The following is a 5,465-nucleotide window of genomic DNA, read 5'->3' as shown; positions in this document are numbered from 1 at the left end:
GACCGGGGGCTGGGGGCCAGGGCGCACGTCCCGTCCGGCCGGTGCGAGCTGCGTCCCTGCGCCAGGCGGCGGGGGCGGGGGGCCGGGGCGGGGCGCCGCGCGGTGGCGGCGGCCTGGTGCTGTGCGCCGTTCTATTCATCTGCTCTTGAACATTTGGATCGATTTGATATCTTAGCAGTTGTGCAATAAACACGCAATGCTACTATAAACATGGATGTACAAGAGTTTTTCCAATTGAGAGTTTTCCTATGCTTGGAGTAGATATCCAGGAGCAAGATTACAGGATCATATGATAGTTCTATTCATAAGACTTTCTTTTTTTTTTGGGAGATGTTTTTCCTATAGGATATGTGTGCTCCGCCATTCTCCTCTTGGGACTTTGGGCACACACACACACACACACACACGCAGCTGGCATGAGCTGCCAGATCTGGCACTTGGACTGCTGTTGGCCATATGGAGTCCAACACCTTAACCACCAACCAGCCCCGGATTCATAGGATTCATTGGATTTTGAGGAAGCTCCATATCGTTCTCCACGGTGGCTGTACTATTAAGTTACATTCCCACCGACAGTGCAGCGTCATTTCCTTCCCACCCAGCCTCCCTTATGATTCCTTAAGTGGCATCTCATTGTGGTTTCGATTTGCATTTCCCTTATGATAAGAGACGTAGAGCATTTTTTCTTGTGCTTTTTGACTGTTCATTCATGTCCTTGGACAGTTATCTCTTCACTTGTTTGCCCATTTATTATTTGGATTGATTATCTTTTAGTTGTTTGAGTTCCCTGTGTCTTCTGATTATCAGTTTTTTATTTGAGCTGTACTTTGCAAACAGATTACCCCATTATGAGGGTTCTCTCTTCACTCCAATTATTGTTCTTTTGGCATGCTGAAGCTTTATAGCCTGAGGAAGTCCCCCTTATCTATTTTTGGGGTTATTGCCTGCCCTTTGGGGATCTTATTTAGCGGTCTGCTGCCTACTCCGATGTCTCCGAGAGTTTCCCGTGTCTTCCACCAGTGCTTGTATAGTTGGAGATTTCATGTTCCGCTCTCTGATCCATTATGAGTTGATTTTTGTTAATGGTGAGAGATAAGGGTCCATTTCCATTTTTCTGCAGGTGGATACTCCGTTTTTCCAGCACCATTTGCTAAAGTGATTTTCTTTCCCCCACTGGATTGTCTAGTGCTCTTGGTGAAAAGTCAGTTGGCTGTATGTTTTAGGGTGTATTTCTGCATTCTCTACACTGTTCCGCTGTCCGCCATGCCTGTTTCTGTGCCGGAAGCACGCTGTTTTGATGATCACAGCTGTATAACATAGCTTAGGGTCAGGAAGTGAAATGCCTCCCGCTTTATTCTTTTGGCACACTTTGGTGATACAGGGCTTTTTATGATTCCAGGCTAATTTTTTTCTATTTCTGTGAGAAATATCTCTGGTAGTTTTAAAATCAGAATGGCATTGAACTTGTAGATTAATTTGGTTAGGATTGACATTTTGATTATATTTATTCTTCCAATCCAGGAACATGGGACGTCTTCCACTTTTTTTTTTTTATCATTTTTCAATGTCTTTTTAAAGTTATTCATAGTTTCCTTGCAGAGGTCTTTCACTTCTTTGGTTAGGTTTATTCCCAGGTAGCCTGTATTGTCTGTGGCCACTGTAAATGGAGTTGCTCTCTTCAATTCTACCTCAGTCTGTTCAGTGTCTGTGTAAAGAAATGCTATAGGGCTCTCTTTCCCACTCTAAAGATGGCAGGTGGAAAAGCTGCAAAGTCAGATACTAAGAAGACACCTGAAGCCAAGGAGGCTCATGCCTGTGGCAAAGTTAAAAAGAGGGCCCAAAGGGTAAAAAGCCCAAGAAGAGGAAGTCTCATTGCAGCCAAAACTGGGTCCTAGACCGAGGCATCGGCAGATACTTCTGATCTGCCTTGTATTCCAGGAAGGCCATGTACAAGAAGAACTGTAATATATTATATATCGTTTTATAAATAACAGATATATATATATGTGTGTGTGTGTGTGTATGTGTGGGGTGTGTATATACACACATACACACACACACAATACATTATAGATTTGGGGGACCAGCAGACGGTGTAATGGTTATGTCACTGGACTCCAATATAGTCAACGGCAGTTTGAGTCCCAGACCCTGTGGTTTAAAACTCACATCGTGTACATGAGTGCCCAAGATCCCAAGGGGAGAATGGAGACAAAGGGTAGTATGGCCTCCTCCCTGGAGGGTAAGTTCTTGCTTTCTGTCTCTCTATCTCTCCAGTGAGTACATGCGCCCTATAGCAAAAATCTCTCTTAAAAAGAAAGAAACATTATAGATTTTTGTAAGTTAATTTTGTATGCTGTTACTCTGCTATATTCACTTATCACTTCCAGGGGTGTTTTTATGAATTATTTTAGATTTTTTTATGTTAAGTACATAATTATGTCGTCTGCAATTAAAGATCATCTCACTTCTTCTTTTCCTATTTGAATGCCTTTCATTTATTCTTTTGTGTGATTGCGTTGGCGAGAACTTCCAGTACTATGGTAAAAAGGAGTAGAGAAAGTGGGCAGCCTTGTCTTGTTCCAGTTCAGTGGAAAAGCTCTTAGCCTTCTCCATTCAGTATGATGTTAGCTATGGGACTGTCATATATGACTTTTATTGTGTTCAGAAATGTCCCTTCTATGCCAATTTTGCTGAAAGTCTTATTTATGGAGGGATTTTATCAAATGCTTCTTCTGCATCAGTTGATGTGATTATATGGTTTTTATCTTTCCTTCTGTTAATATGCTGTCTTTACTGTTTCCCACATATTGAACCACCCTTGCCTCCCTGGAGAAAAGCCTGCCTGGTCATGGTGAATAATCTTTTTAATGTGTTGTTGGATACAGTTTGCTAGTATCTTGAGAATTTTTGCATCAGTGTTCATCAGGGATATTGGTTTTTAGTTTTCTTTTTTTGTTATGTCCTTGTCTGTTTAGGGGATCAGAATGGTGGAGGCTTTATAGAATGAATTTGGGAGGGTTCTTTCTTTTTGGATGTTTAGAAATAGTTTGAATAGAATTGGGATTATCTCTTTTTAAAAATTTTGTATTTCAGCAGATGGCATAGGGGTCCAGCAGATGGTGTAGTGGTTACATCACTGAACTCCCACATCCCACATAGCCCACCAGAGTTTAAGTCCCAGACAGACCTAGTGGCTTGAAACTCATGCAGGCATATGTGCATGTGTACCTAAGATCCCAGGAGGAGAATGGAGGAGATGGGATTGTAGCACAATCATCCCCCCAGGGAGTGATTTCTCACTCTCTCTCTCATTATCTCTCTCTCTTTCTCACTCTCTCTCTAGTGAGCACATGTACCTTAGGGCAAAATTTTCTTAAAAAAAGTTTTGTAGAATTCAGAAGTAAAGCCATCAGGACCTTGGCTTTTCTTTTGTTGGGAGGTTATTTATGACTGATTCAATCTCATTGCTTATTTTGGTCTATTCAAGCTTCCTATGTCTTTCTAATTCAATCTTGGTAGATTATAAATGTCCAGACATTTGTTCAACTCATCTAGGTTTTTATTTTTAAAGAATTATTTATTTAAATTATCGTTATTATTTTAATTTGCTATAGGGCATGTGTGCTCGAGAGAGAGAGAGAGAGAGAGAGAGAGAGAGAGCGCACGCAAGTGAGCGAGCTGCCAGGTCAGGACTCGAACCATGATCGGCAATGTGGGAGCCCTGAACCTTAGCCACCATGCCGCCAGTTAGCCATGTGGGAACCCAGCACCTTAACCACCACACCACCTAGTGGCCTCTCATCTAGGTTTTTTTGCTTGTCGATGTATAATCACTTGTAGTCTCTTATGATCTTCTATATTTCCGTATGTCCATTGCAGTATCGCCTGTTTCCTTGCTTATTTGATTTATCTGGTCCCTCTCTGTTCTTCTTGAGTACTGGAACTATTGGTGTGTCTATTTTGCTTATCATCTCAAAGAACCAGTTTTTGGTTTCCTTTATTTTCTGCATAGTTCTTTTACTCTCTGTGTCATTTATTTCTACTCTAATCCTTATTATTTCTTTTCTGCTGATATTTTTTGGGGGGTGTTGTTTTGCCAGTTCCCCGAGATGTGTCATTGGATTGTCTATTTGCTACCTCGCAGGGTTTTCCTTGTGAGCACTAAATGCTATGACTGTCTCTCTTCGTGAGCACATGTACCTTAGGGCAAAATTTTCTTAAAAAAAGTTTTGTAGAATTCAGAAGTAAAGCCATCAGGACCTTGGCTTTTCTTTTGTTGGGAGGTTATTTATGACTGATTCAATCTCATTGCTTATTTTGGTCTATTCAAGCTTCCTATGTCTTTCTAATTCAATCTTGGTAGATTATAAATGTCCAGACATTTGTTCATCTCATCTAGGTTTTTATTTTTAAAGAATTATTTATTTAACTTATTGTTATTATTTTAATTTGCTATAGGGCATGTGTGCTCGAGAGAGAGAGAGAGAGAGAGAGAGAGAGAGAGAGAGGAAGCAAGCTGCCAGATCTGGGACTTGAACTGCAGTTAGCCATGTGGGAACCCAGCACCTTAACCACCACACCACCTAGTGGCCTCTCATCTAGGTTTTTTTGCTTGTCGATGTATAATCACTTGTAGTCTCTTATGATCTTCTATATTTCCGTATGTCCATTGCAGTATCGCCTGTTTCCTTGCTTATTTGATTTATCTGGTCCCTCTCTGTTCTTCTTGAGTACTGGAACTATTGGTGTGTCTATTTTGCTTATCATCTCAAAGAACCAGTTTTTGGTTTCCTTTATTTTCTGCATAGTTCTTTTACTCTCTGTGTCATTTATTTCTACTCTAATCCTTATTATTTCTTTTCTGCTGATATTTTTTGGGGGTGTTGTTGTTTTTCCAGTTCCTCGAGATGTGTCACTGGATTGTCTATTTGCTATCTCTCAGGTTTTTTCTCGTGAGCACTAAATGCTATGACTGTCTCTCTTCACTGTGTACCGTTGGTTATAGAAACTCATGTGCTCATTATCATTGATTTCAATGACTCTTTTGATTTCAGTCTTAATTTCTTCAGTGGTTGTGAAGCCATTTAGGAGTAGATGGTTTAGTTCCCCTGTGCTTATGTATTTTTTGAGAGTCCTTTCTGCAGTTAATTTCAAGTTTGATTCCACTGTGGAAAAGATTCTGGATATAGTTCCTATATCTTTGACTTTGTAAAGTCTTGTTTGGCTGCCTGTTGTGGGGTTGATCTTTGAATGGTTCCATGTAGGGGTGGGAAGAATGTGTACTTGGATCAGGACCACGGAAGACCTCTGCCCAGACTTCACCCTCTTGCTCCCCCCAGATTTGCTAAGGAGCCATGTTGGAGGACCCTACCTAATCTCTTCATTGCTCTCCATCTCTCTATACATATTTTTAATTTTTTTTTAAAAAAAATTTGAACTTTGAGACCAGCAGTTGGTGTAAT

This window comes from Tupaia chinensis, unplaced genomic scaffold, assembly GCF_000334495.1.
Source record: "Tupaia chinensis unplaced genomic scaffold, TupChi_1.0 Scaffold000538_1, whole genome shotgun sequence".
Taxonomy (NCBI): Eukaryota; Metazoa; Chordata; class Mammalia; order Scandentia; family Tupaiidae; genus Tupaia; species Tupaia belangeri.
The sequence above is the reverse complement of the archived record's forward strand: the minus strand, read 5'-3'. Positions refer to the sequence as shown.